Below are 13,251 nucleotides of genomic sequence, written 5' to 3'. Positions count from 1 at the left end.
GGCGCGAACCCGTGTCCCCTGCATCGGCAGGCGGACTCTCAACCACTGCGCCACCAGGGAAGCCCCGTACCATACAGTTTTTAACTGTATCTGTCTGACTTGCTTCTTTCACTTAGCAAAATACTCTCAAGATTCTTCCATGTAGTGGCAAATGGCAGAATTTCTTTCTTTTTAATGGCTCAATAATATTCCACTATATGCCTATAGCATTTTCTTTTTCCCTTCATCCCTCAAGGGGCACTTTGATTCCATATTTCGCCTATTCTGAGTACTGTTGCAGTGAACATGGGAGTGCAAATATCTAAGATACTAATTTAATAAAAACCATTGATTTTGAACTAGAGCAATTAATCCATTTCTATACAGTAAAATTACTGATATGTTTGAGTTAAAATCTACACTCAATCCCCTTTTCTGTATTTTTTCCTCTCTGTGACCTTGCCGTCTTTTGATTTAGTTATTTCTTGTTATATAATCTTTTCCTGTCAAGTAGGCTGGAAGTTTTTAATCTCAATTCTGCTTCTGTAATTAACTTAGAAATTTAAACATGCCTTTTTTTTTCAAAATAAAACATGCCTTCTTATCAAAATTTAATACTAATTTATCAGTCAGGTTCAACTAGAAAAACATAATCAGTAAAAGTTTATCATCTATCTGTCTGTCTGTCTATCTGTCTATCTATCTAACTCTCTATTTAACTCTCTCTCTATCTATGACTACCTACTTACCTAAATGCCTATCAAAAGAGAAATCTACTACAAGACAAGGAATTGTCTAATGCAATTGTGGATAAGCAAGTCTAAATTCCATAGGACTCCCCATCAGAGAGGGAAGAACACAGGCAATGAGGCTGCTGTCCACAGTAGAATTTCTTCTCTTTTTTGGATCAGGCTCAGATCTGCTTTTAAAACCATTCAAGTGATTTAATCAGGCCCAAACAAATTATCCAGGATAAACACCTTGTTTAAAATTAATTGTTTAGGATTATATCTGGCTACATACCTTCCCAGCAGTATCTAGAATAATGTTTGGTTAAATAACTGGGGATGGATGCCTGGCCAAGCTGACCCCTCATCAAATCTATCACAGCTAATTAATACCTTTCCATTTCTCTGGACATTGTGAGTCTTAAAGTTATATCCTTAATTTTCTGTTCTCTTCTCTCAATTAACTCACAGTTGTCCTGTATTTCAGCGGTCCCCAGCCTTTTTGGCACCAGAGACCAGTTTTGTGGAAGACAATTTTTCCACGGACCAAGGTGGGCAGTGGTTTCAGGATGATTCAAGAGCATTACATTTATTGTGCAGTTTATTTCTATTATTATTACACTGTAATGTATAATGAAATGATTATATAGCTCACCATAATGCAGGATCAGTGGGAGCCCTGAGCTTGTTTTCCTGCAACAAGATGGTCCCATCTGGGGGTGATGGGACACAGTGACACCTGAAGTGTTTTGCTTATGTCCAGTCTACTGCATAATCTCATTTTGGTTGCTGTCACTGCAGAAAACCCTGCTTCACAAAGATAGCATGTTGAAAACGGAAGCAGGCTTTTCAGTGCTTTTGTGACCATCTCAGGATATTCTGCCTTGACTTTAATCCAGAAGGTATGGAGATATCAGGTTGTCTCAAACATACTTTTAAGTCCACCATCATTTGCGATCTCAAGCAGTTGATCCTCTTCTAGCACAGACAAAGCCGATTCACCTGGCTTATTCACAAATGGGTCATGGATCCATTCCTTTCCAGTTCGGGGGTCTTTTGTGGTTGGGAAGTAATGCTCAAACTCTTTTGAAAGCTGAGATAGGTGAGCACGCACCAGCTGGGAGAAAGAAGGCCCTGGCTCAGTCTCTTTCAAAATCTCTGCTAATGTTTGAAACATGTCAAAAATCCTAATGTTCACTTGTCACCCCCATAATTCCAGTCTGGCTTTGAATGCAGCCACTTTATCTGCCGACTTGAACACAGTTGTCATTCTCCCCCGAAGTGACAGATTCAGTTCATTGAGCAGGTTGAATATGTCACACAAGTAAGCAAGTTTTGCGACCCATTCTGTGTCACTGAAATGTGCTGCCAGTGGTGACTGTTTTTCTAAAAGAAATCTCTGGAGTGGCTCTCGTAATTCAAAACCTCTGGCCAGTGATCTACCTTTAGAAAGCCATCTCACTTCTGTGTATAAGAGAAGACGTGGGGGGCGCCTTCACAATGGTGGAAGAGGAAGACGTGGAGATCACCTTCCTCTCTACAAATACATCAGAAATACATCTACACGTGGAACAACTCCTACAGAACACCCACTGAACGCTGGCAGAAGACCTCAGACCTCCCAAAAGGCAAGAAACTCCCCACGTACCTGGGTAGGGCAAAAGAGAAAAGAAAAAACAGAGACTAAAGAATAGGGACGGGACCTGCACCAGTGGGAGGGAGCTGTGAAGGAGGAAAGGTTTCCACACACGAGGAAGCCCCTTCGCGGGTGGAGACTGTGGGTGGCGGAAGGGGGAGCTTCGGAGCCACGGAGGAGAGCGCAGCCACAGGGGTGCAGAGGGCAAAGCGGAGAGATTCCCGCACAGAGGATCGGTGCCGACCGGCACTCACCAGCCCGAGAGGCTTGTCTGCTCACCCGCCAGGGCGGGCGGGGCTGGGAGCTGAGGGTCGGGCTTCGGTCGGAGCGCAGGGAGAGGACTGGAGTTGGCAGAGTGAACACAGCCTGAAGGGGTTAGTGCACCACAGCTGGCCGGGAGGGAGTCCGGGAAAAAGTCTGGATCTGCTGAAGAGGCAAGATACCATTGTTTTGGGGTGCGCGAGGAGAGGAGATCAGAGCACCACCTGAACAAGCTCCAGAGACAGGCACGAGCCGCGGCTATCAGCACGGACCCCAGAGACGGGCGTGAGACACTAAGGCTGCTGCTGCCGCCACCAAGAAGCCTGTGTGCGAGCACAGGTCACTCTCCACACCGCCCCTCCTGGGAGGCTGTGCAGCCCGCCACTGCCACGGTCCCGTGATCCAGGGACAACTTCCCTGGGAGAACACACGGCACGCCTCAGGCTGGTGCAACGTCACGCTGGCTTCTGCCGCCGTAGGCTCGCCCCGCATCCGTACACTTCCCTCTCCGCAGCCTGAGGGAGCCAGAGCCCCCGAATCAGCTGCTCCTTTAATCCCATCCTGTCTGAGTGAAGAGCAGACGCCATCAGGTGACCTACATGCAGAGGCGGGGCCAAATCCAAAGCTGAACCCCGGGAGCTGTGCTAACACAGAAGAGAAAGGGAAATCTCTCCCAGCAGCCTCAGGAGCAGCGGATTAAATCTCCACAGTCAACTTGATGTACCCGCATCTGTGGAATACCTGAATAGACAACGAATCATCCCAAATTGAGGCGGTGAAGTTTGGGAGCAACTGTAGAATTCGGGTTCATTTTCTGCATCTAATTTGTTTCTGGTTAAATGTTTATTTAGTTTAGTATTTAGAGCTTATTATCATTGGTAGATTTGTTTATTGATTTGGCTGCTCTCTTCCTTTTTTATTTTATATATATATATTTTTCCTTTTTCTCTTTTTGTGAGTGTGTATGTGTATGCTTCTTTGTGTGATTTTGTCTGTATAGCTTTGCTTTTGCCATTTGTCCAAGGGTTTTGACTGTCTGTTTTGTGGGACTTTTTTTTTTTTAGTATAGTTTTTAGCACTTGTTATCATTGGTGGATATGTTTTTTTGGTTTGGTTGCTCTCTTCCTTCTTTCTCTATTTTATATTTTAATAACTTTATTTAATTTACTCATTTTTCCTTTCTTTCTTTCTTTCTTTTTCTTTTCTTCCTTTCTTCCTTTCTTCCTTCCTTTCTTTCTTTCATTCGTTCTTTTTCTCCCTTTCCTTCTGAGCCATGTGGATGACAGGGTCTTGGTGCTCCAGCCAGGAGTCAGTGCTGTGCCTCTGAGGTGGGAGAGCCAACTTCAGGACACTGGTCCACCACAGACCTCCTGGCCTCACGTAATATCAAACTGCGAAAGCTCTCCCAGAGATCTCCATCTCAACACTAAACCCAGCTCCACTCAATGACCAGCAAGCTACAGGGCTAGACACCTGTATGCCAAACAACTAGCAAGACAGGAACACAAACCCACCCATTAGCACAGAGGCTGCTTAAAATCATAATAAGTTCACAGACACCCCAAAACACACCACTGGACGTGGTCCTGCCCACCAGAAAGACATGATCCAGCCTCATCCACCGGAACACTAGTCCCCTCCACAAGGAAGCCTACGCAACCCACTGAACCAACCTCAGCCACTGAGGGCAGACACCAAAAACAACAGGGACTACAAACCTACAGCCTGTGAAATGGAGACCCCAAACATAGTAAGTTAAGCAAAATAAGAAGACAGAGAAGTACACAGCAGATAAAGGAGCAAGGTAAAAAACCCAACAGACCAAACAACTGAAGAGGAAATAGGCAGTCTACCTGAAAAAGAATTCAGAGTAATGATAGTAAAGGTGATCCAAAATCATGGAAATAGAATGGAGAAAATAAAAGAAACGTTTAACAAGGACCTAGAAGAACTAAAGAGCAAACAAACAATGATGAACAACACAATAAATGAAATTAAAAATTCTCTGAAAGCAATCAATAGCAGAATAACTGAGGCAGAAGAATGGATAAGTGACCTGGAAGGTAAAATAGTGGAAAGAACTACTGCAGGGAAGAATAAAGAATAAAGAATGAAAAGAATTGAGGACAGTCTCAGAGACTTCTGGGACAATATTAAACACACCAACATTCGAATTGTAGGGGCCCCAGAAGAAGAAGGGAAAAAAAAAGGGACTGAGAAAATATTTGAAGAGATTATAGTTGAAAACTTCCCTAATATGGGAAAGGAAATAGTTAATGAAGTCCAGGAAGCACAGAGTCCCATATAGGATAAATCCAAGGAGAAACACACCAAGACACATATTAATCAAACTGTCAAAAATTAAATACAAAGAAAAATTATTCAAAGCAGCAAGGGAGAAAAAACAAATAATATACAAGGGGATCCCCATAAGGTTAACAGCTGATCTTTCAGCAGAAACTTTGAAAGCCAGAAGGGAGTGGCAGGACATATTTAAAGTGATGAGAGGGAAAATCTTACAACCAAGATTACTCTACCCTGCAAGGATCTCATTCAGATTCAATGGAAAAATTAAAAGCTTTACAGACAAGCAAAAGCAAAGAGAATTCAGCACCACCAAACCAGCTCTACAACAAATGCTAAAAGAACTTCTCTAGGCAGGAAACACAAGAGAAGGAAAAGACCTACAATAACAAATCCAAAACAATTAAGAAAATGTAATAAGAACATACATATTGGTAACTACCTTAAACGTAAATGGATTAAATGCTCCAACCAAAAGACATAGACTGGCTGAATGGATACAAAAACAAGACCCATATATATGCTGACTACAAGAGACCCACTTCAGACCTATGGACACATACAGACTGAAAATGAGGGGATGGAAAAATATATTCCATGCAATGGAAATCAAAAGAAAGTTGGTTCAGACCTATGGACACATACAGACTGAAAATGAGGGGATGGAAAAATATATTCCATGCAATGGAAATCAAAAGAAAGTTGGAGTAGCAATTCTCATATAGACAAAATAGACTTTAAAATAAAGACTATTACAAGAGACCAAGAAGGACACTACATAATGATAAAGGGATCAATCCAAGAAGAAGATATAACAATTGTAAATATTTATGCATCCAACATAGGAGCACCTCAATAATTAAGGCAAATGATAACAGCCATAAAAGGGGAAATCAACAGTAACACAATCATAGTATGGGACTTTAACACCCCACTTTCACCAATGGACAGATCATCCAAAATGAATATAAATAAGGAAACACAAGCTTTAAATGATACATTAAACCAGATGGACTTAATTGATATTTATAAGGCATTCCATCCAAAAACAGCAGATTACACTTACAGGTGATCATGGATACATCATATCTTGGGTCACAAATCAAGCCTTGGTAAATTAAGAAAATTGAAATCATATCAAGGATCTTTTCCAACCACAATGCTATGAGACTAGATATCAATTACAGGAAAAAATCTGTAAAAAATTCAAACACATGGAGGCTAAACAATACACTACTAAATAACCAAGAGATCACTGAAGAAATCAAAGAGGAAATCAAATAATATCTAGAAACAAATGACAATGAAAAGACGATGACCCAAAACCTATGGGATGCAGGAAAAGCAGTTCTAAGAGGGAAGTTTATAGTAATACAATCCTACCTCAAGAAACATCTAAAATAAACAACCTAACCTTACACCTAAAGCAATTAGAGAAAAAAGAACAAAAAACCCCCAAAGTTTGCAGAAGGAAAGAAATCATAAAGATCAAATCAGAAATAAATGAAAAAGAAATGAAGGAAACAATAGCAAAGATCAATCATCTTAAAATCTGGTTCTTTGAGAAGATAAACAAAATTGATAAACCATTAGCCAGACTCATTAAGAAAAAAAAGGAGAAGACACAAACCAACAGAATTAGAAATGAAAAAGGAGAAGTAACAACTGACACTGCAGAAATACAAAGGCTCATGAGAGATGACTACAGGCAACTATAGGCCAATAAAATGGACAACCTGGAAGAAATGGACAAATTCTTAGAAAAGCACAACCTCCCAGATTGAACCAGGGAGAAACAGAAAATATAAACAGACCAATCACAAGCACTGAATGAAAAGGAGAAATAACAAATGACACTGCAGAAATACAAAGGATCATGAGAGATGACTACAAGCAACTCTATACCAATAAAATGGACAACCTGGAAGAAATGGACAAATTCTTAGAAAGGTATAACCTTCCAAGACTGAACCCGGAAGAAATAGAAAATATGAACAGACCAATCACAAGTAATGAAATTGAAACTGTGATTAAAATACTTCCAACAAATAAAAGTCCAGGACCAGATGGTTTCACAGGTGAATTCTATCAAACATTTAGAGAAGAGCTAACTCCCATCCTTCTCAAACTCTTCGGAAAATTTGCAGAGCAGGGAACACTCCCAAAGTCATTCTATGTGCCACCATCACCCTGATACCAAAACCAGACAAAGTTACTACAGACAAGAAAATTACAGACCAATATCACTGATGAATATAGATGCAAAAATCCTCAACCAAATACTAGACAACAGAATCCAACAACACATCAAAAGGATCATACACCATGATCAAGTGGGATTTATCCCAGGGATGCAAGGATTCTTCAATATACGCAAATCAATCAATGTGATACACAATATTAACAAATTGAAGAAGAAAAACCATATGATCGTCTCAATAGATGCAGAAAAATCTTTTGACAAAATTCAACACCCATTTATGATAAAAAAAAAACTCTCCAGAAAGTGGGCATAGAGGGAACCTACCTCAACATAATAAAGGCCATATATGACAAACCCACAGCATACATCATTCTCAATGGTGAAAAACTGAAAGCATTTCCTCTGCACAGAAATCTCTTGCATTCCTATACACTAATGATGAAAAATCTGAAAGAGAAATTAAGGAAACACTCCCATTTACCATTGCACAAAAAGAATAAAATACCTAGGAATAAACCTACCTACGGAAACAAAAGACCTGTATGCAGAAAACTATAAGACACTGATGAAAGAAATTAAAGATGATACAAACAGATGGAGAGACATACCATGTTCTTGGATTGGAAGAATCAACATAGTGAAAATGACTATACTACCCAAAGCAATCTACAGATTCAATGCAATCCCTATCAAACTACCACTGTCATTTTTCACATAAGTAGAACAAAAAAGTCACAATTTGTATGGAAACACAAAAGACCCCGAATAGCCAAAGTAATCTTGAGAAAGGAAAACAGAGCTGGAGGAATCTGGCTCCCTGACTTCAGACTATACTACAAAGCTACACTAATCAAGACAGTATTGTACTGGCACAAAAACAGAAATATAGATCAATGGAACAGAATAGAAAGCCCAGAGATAAACCCACCCACATATAGTCACTTTATCTTTGATAAAGGAGACAAGAATTTATGATGGAGAAAAAACAGCCTCCTCAATAAGTAGTGCTGACAAAGCTGGACAGCTACATGTGAAAGAATGAAATTACAACAGTCCCTAATACTATACACAAAAATAAACTCAAAATGGATTAAAGACCTAAGTGTAATCCAGACACTACAAAACTCTTAGAGGAAAACATAGGCAGCACTCTCTATGACATAAATCACAGCAAGATCCTTTTTTGACCCACCTCCTAGAGAAATGGAAATAAAAACAAAAATAAACAATGGGACCTAATGAAACTCAAAAGCTTTTGCACAGCAAAGGAAAACATAAACAAGACAAAAAGACAACCCTCAGAATGGGGGAAAATACTTGCAAATGAAGCAACTGTCAAAGGATTAGTCTCCAAAATATACAAGCAGCACATGCAGCTCAATATCCTAAAAAACAAACAACCCAATCCAAAAATGGGCAGAAGACCTAAATAGACATTTCTCCAAAGAAGACATACAGATGGCCAACAAACACATTGAAAGAATGCTCAACATCACTAATCATTAGAGAAATGCAAATCAAAACTACCTTGAGGTATCACCTCACATTGGTCAGAATGGCCATCATCAGAAAATCTGCAAACAATAAATGCTGGAGAGGATGTGGAGAAAAGGGAACCTTCTTGCAAAAGAAATGAAATTGAACTATTTGTAGTGAGGTGGATGGACCTAGAGTCTGTCATACAGAGTGAAGTAAGTCAGAAAGAGAAAAACAAATACTGTATGCTAACACATATATTTGGAATCTAAAAAAAAAAAAGTTTCTGAGAACCTAGGGCAGGACAGGAATAAAGACACAGACATAGAGAATTTACTTGAGGACATGGGGAGGAGGAAGTGTAAGCTGGGACAAAGTGAGAGAGTGGCATGGACATATATACACTACCAATTGTAAAATAGATAACTAGTGGGAAGAAGCCACATAGCACAGGGAGATCAGCTCGGTGCTTTATGTCCACCTAGAGGGGTAAGATAGGGAGGGTGGGAGGGAGACGCAAGAGGGAGGAGATATGGGGATGTTTGTGTACGTATAGCTGATTCACTTTGTTATACAACAGAAACTAACACACCATTTTAAAGCAATTATACTCCAATAAAGATGTTTAAAAAAAAGTTAAATAAAAAGAAAAGACGTGTGTGCTCTGCATCTATCTCCTCACAGAGCTGCATGAACAGACATGAGTTAAGGGCATGTATTTTAATGTGGTTGATAATTTTAATCACAGCCTGCAAAACGTTGTTAAGTTCAGGTGACATTTTTTAGCTAACCAGCATTTCTCTGGATGACACAGTGTGTAGACTCACATTCAGAAGTGACCTCCCTGACCTAAGTAGTGAAACCAGAAAGCTGTCCAGTCATGGCAGCTGCTCCCTCCATGCATACAGTGACACAAAATGACCAATTCAATTTTCCTGGTATGTAATCATTCAAAGATTTGACTAGTTCTGCAACTGTGGTGTTGGTTGGCAACAAAAGTGCACATAACATATCCTCAGGGACATCCTCCTGAAAAATATATCGCATAGAAACAAGCATTGTCGCCTTGTTGTCAACATTGGTAGACTCTCAACCTGGATAGCATAACATGGTGACTCATTAATCCTCTCTAACAATTGTGCCTCAATATACTCTGCTATTTCAATTCATCTAGTTATGGTGCTAGCTGAAAGAGAGACACATGCCACCTTTTGAACAGCAACCACTCCTAAAATTTCACAACAAATGTCCTTAGCAGTAGGCAGAATCAACTCTTCACCAATAGTAAAGGGCTTCTTAGCTTTAGCGATGAGGTTAGCCACTAAGAATGATGCTCTCAGTGCAGACACATTTGATGAAGTTGTGGCCTTCAATAATTGCTTTTGTTCTTCGTGTTCATGTTTTTTTCTCTTGAAAAACTCCAAAGGCTTGTCTTTTAATGCAGAGTGCTTGGTCTCCATAAGACGAAGCAGTTTTGAAGGTTTCACGGCTTCATTGGAGAGCCGGTTGCTGCATATTATACAAAGCGGGCTTGGAGAATGTGAAACATCTGTTGCAATGAAACCATAATTTAAGTATGACTCTTGGTATTTTCTTTTAAATGTAGCTTCCTTTTTGTTGGCAGTCTTAGAGTCTTCTGCTGTCTCATCACTGGGTGAGATGATGAAGCTTTTCAAAGAAGCTCTCCAGCAACATTTGTTTTTTACTCATTTTGGCTAGGGTTAGTTTGTGGGCTTACCAAATCTGTGACTGAGACAAAGGCACAGTATGGGAAAGAGGGGAGGACGCAAGTGATGAATAAAATAATGGACGGGCCACTTGTGGACTAGCAGAAGTGTCAGATTCTGACTTAAAGCCTGCCACCAGATGCAGCTGTACAACTGAAGTACATCAACTCCCTTGCCACTATAAAGCCTGCCACCAGGTGCAGCTTAATTTTCACTTGCCACTCACTGATAGGGTTTTGATATGAATCTGCAAGCAACTGATTTATGATGGTCTCTGTGCAGTCAAACCTCTCTGCTAATGATGATCTGTATTTGCAGCCGCTCCCCAGCGCTAGCATCACCACCTCAACTCCACCTCAGATCACCAGGCATTAGATTCTTATAAGAAGTGCACAACCTAGATCCCTCGCAGGTGTAGTCCACAGTAGGGTTCGCACTCCTATGAGAATCTAATGTCGCCACTGATCTGACAGGAGGCAGAGCTCAGGCGGTAATGCGAGGGATGGGGAGCGGCTGTAAATACAGATGAAGCTTCGTTTGCTCACCCACCACTCACCTTCTGCTGTGTGGTCCGGTTCCTAACAGGCCATGGACCAGTACCAGTCCGTGGCCTGGGGGTTGGGGACCCCTGCTCTATTTTATGTATATGTACATGTGTGGGAATATGTATGTATTTTAAATCACGTAAGACTATAGCTTTATTGTTTCAGAGCTGGCATTCACTTAGATTTATTTGTTTAGGTACTGTTTTTGTTTCTTCCTTCATCACAAACCTTATATCTGGGATCATTTTCCTTTTTCTGAAGTACATCTTTTCCCTTAATGTGAATCTATAATGGCAAATTCTCTCAAACTTTGTTAATCAAAATCTTGAATCTTGAAAAGTTATTTCTTTATATTGAATTCCAGGTAGAGAGCTATTGCTTTATGCAAATGGGAGTGATCAGTTAGCATCTTCTGGTTTCTGTTACTTCTGTTGAAAAGTCAGGTTTAAGTCTGACCATTTTGATCCCTGATCTAATATACGTTCACTAGAAACAAAAAGTCTATACTACCTTCCCCCTTAGTATTATGTTAACATATACCCACATTATTAACTATTCCCCAAAACACAATTTTTAAAAACCATAAAATGTTTCCTCTGGTGAATGTACCACAATATGACAATATTCACATTTTTTAACATATTTTGTCCAGTATAAAAATATTGGAATAAACATCTTGTCCATAAGAATCTCAGCAAACCTTTCATTATTGCTTTAGGATACTTTTTTCAGATTGAAATTATTTGTTAATTTACTTGAGCATTTTTAAGACTCTTTATAAATATTACCAAATTGCTATCTATTAAGATTATAGTCATTTATACCTCTAATTTAATTTAATAATGATATTTATGACCCTTCATTGTTTACAAAATTAAGTGTCATTTCCTTTACATTTTTGGCATTGAAATTTGTCATAAAATATCATTTACATTTAATTGTCATGTCTGATTTTTAGTAATGGTTTTTTTATTGGCCATTCTTAAGAAAACGGTCTTTCATCCTCTGATATTTTTCCTTTGGTAGTGTTCGTGCTTTTGTTATTGCAAGAAGTGCTTCCATGTGGAAAATAATTTTACAGTTAATTTTGCTTTGAATTTTGAATTTTGCATAGATTATATCCTCATAAATAGAATTTTTAATTTAAAAATATTCTGTGTGTATACTCATTTTATGGTTTGTTTTATTTCCTAAATTTATGATTTTCATAACTACAATTTTCTGAAAAAAGTGAGGATTCAATTTTATTCCATTTCACCTCTGGTGGTTTCTAATTGCTAAACTGCCAGAGTGGGTTTCAATTTGAGATAGTCAATCACATTTACACAATACACTTGACGTCTCCAGTTCCCAGGTTACTGAGCTTCAAGATATAATACAGAATAGGAGTATAGCAGCCGGTACAAGAGCTTGATGAAGATTTTGGACACCCGGACACATTATCTCTTTGAATTTGTAGTTAATAACTAACCTCCTTACTAGAGTGAAAACACTTTGAGAGCAGATATTTTCTCTCTTTATCCATTTTTTTTTCCTTCAGAGCTTATATTAGTGCCTGAATTTAACAAAGAATGGTATTAGAGAATGCAGTGCAGCAGTTAAGAATAATATAGTAAAGTATAATTATTTATCTGGAAAGTTATTCTTACAAATCTATGTAGATTTAATTTCTGTACAGTAAAATATATATCTTATATATATTAAGACTTACATTTGCAGAGAAATGAAGACTAACAGTGATATTATGATTAATAATAAGAAATATACATTTTGGCCTTAATCCATGGTTCCTGGCACACAGATCCAAAACTCTTATAATTTCCTAATTAATACAGAGCAAAGGAAGTATCTTTTGTTGATAATTTTTGGTCTTTTGTTCTCAGTCCTGAAATAGCTCCAGAGGATAAGAGGTGAAAGTAGTGTTGTCTTTTGTTATTCACAACCAGCCTCTTTCAACCAGACCTAAGTTTATGTTAATGAGGTGATTTTTGGAAAGGCCCTAGAGAACAAAAGGATGGGGGCTGGTTGCCAGGAGGAACCAACCACTTGATTAGAAGGTTGGAAATTTTAGTCCCACCCTCCCCACCCTACCCCAGTCCCCAACCTCAGGGGTTCTGGGAAGGGAGGCGGAACTGTAGGTTTAGTCAGTCACCAAGGGCCAGTGATTTGATCAATCGTGTCTATGTAATGAAGCCTCCATAAAAATCTCTAAAGAATGGCATTTGGAAGCTTCCAGGTTGGTGAGCACAGGGAGGTGCTGGGAGAGTGACACACCTGGAGAGGACATGGAAGCTCCACACCCCTTCCCCCAAGTCTTGCCCCATGCATCTCTTCTATCTGGCTGTTCCTGAGTTGTATCCTTTCATAATAAACTAGTAATCTAGTAAGTAAA

At 39.3% G+C, this 13,251-nt stretch overlaps 1 protein-coding gene across 4 annotated transcripts in view; it reads left to right on the top strand.

Moving 5' to 3' along the window:
- The window catches only part of LOC102991067 (complement factor H-like), a 141,097-nt gene that overhangs the window by 10,222 nt on the left and 117,624 nt on the right, over positions 1-13,251 (top strand). The window lies entirely within an intron of this gene.

This window comes from Physeter macrocephalus, chromosome 4 (assembly GCF_002837175.3).
Source record: "Physeter macrocephalus isolate SW-GA chromosome 4, ASM283717v5, whole genome shotgun sequence".
Classification (NCBI taxonomy): domain Eukaryota; kingdom Metazoa; phylum Chordata; class Mammalia; order Artiodactyla; family Physeteridae; genus Physeter; species Physeter macrocephalus.
Note: the sequence above shows the minus strand (reverse complement) of the source record. Positions and strands in the feature narration are given on the sequence as shown.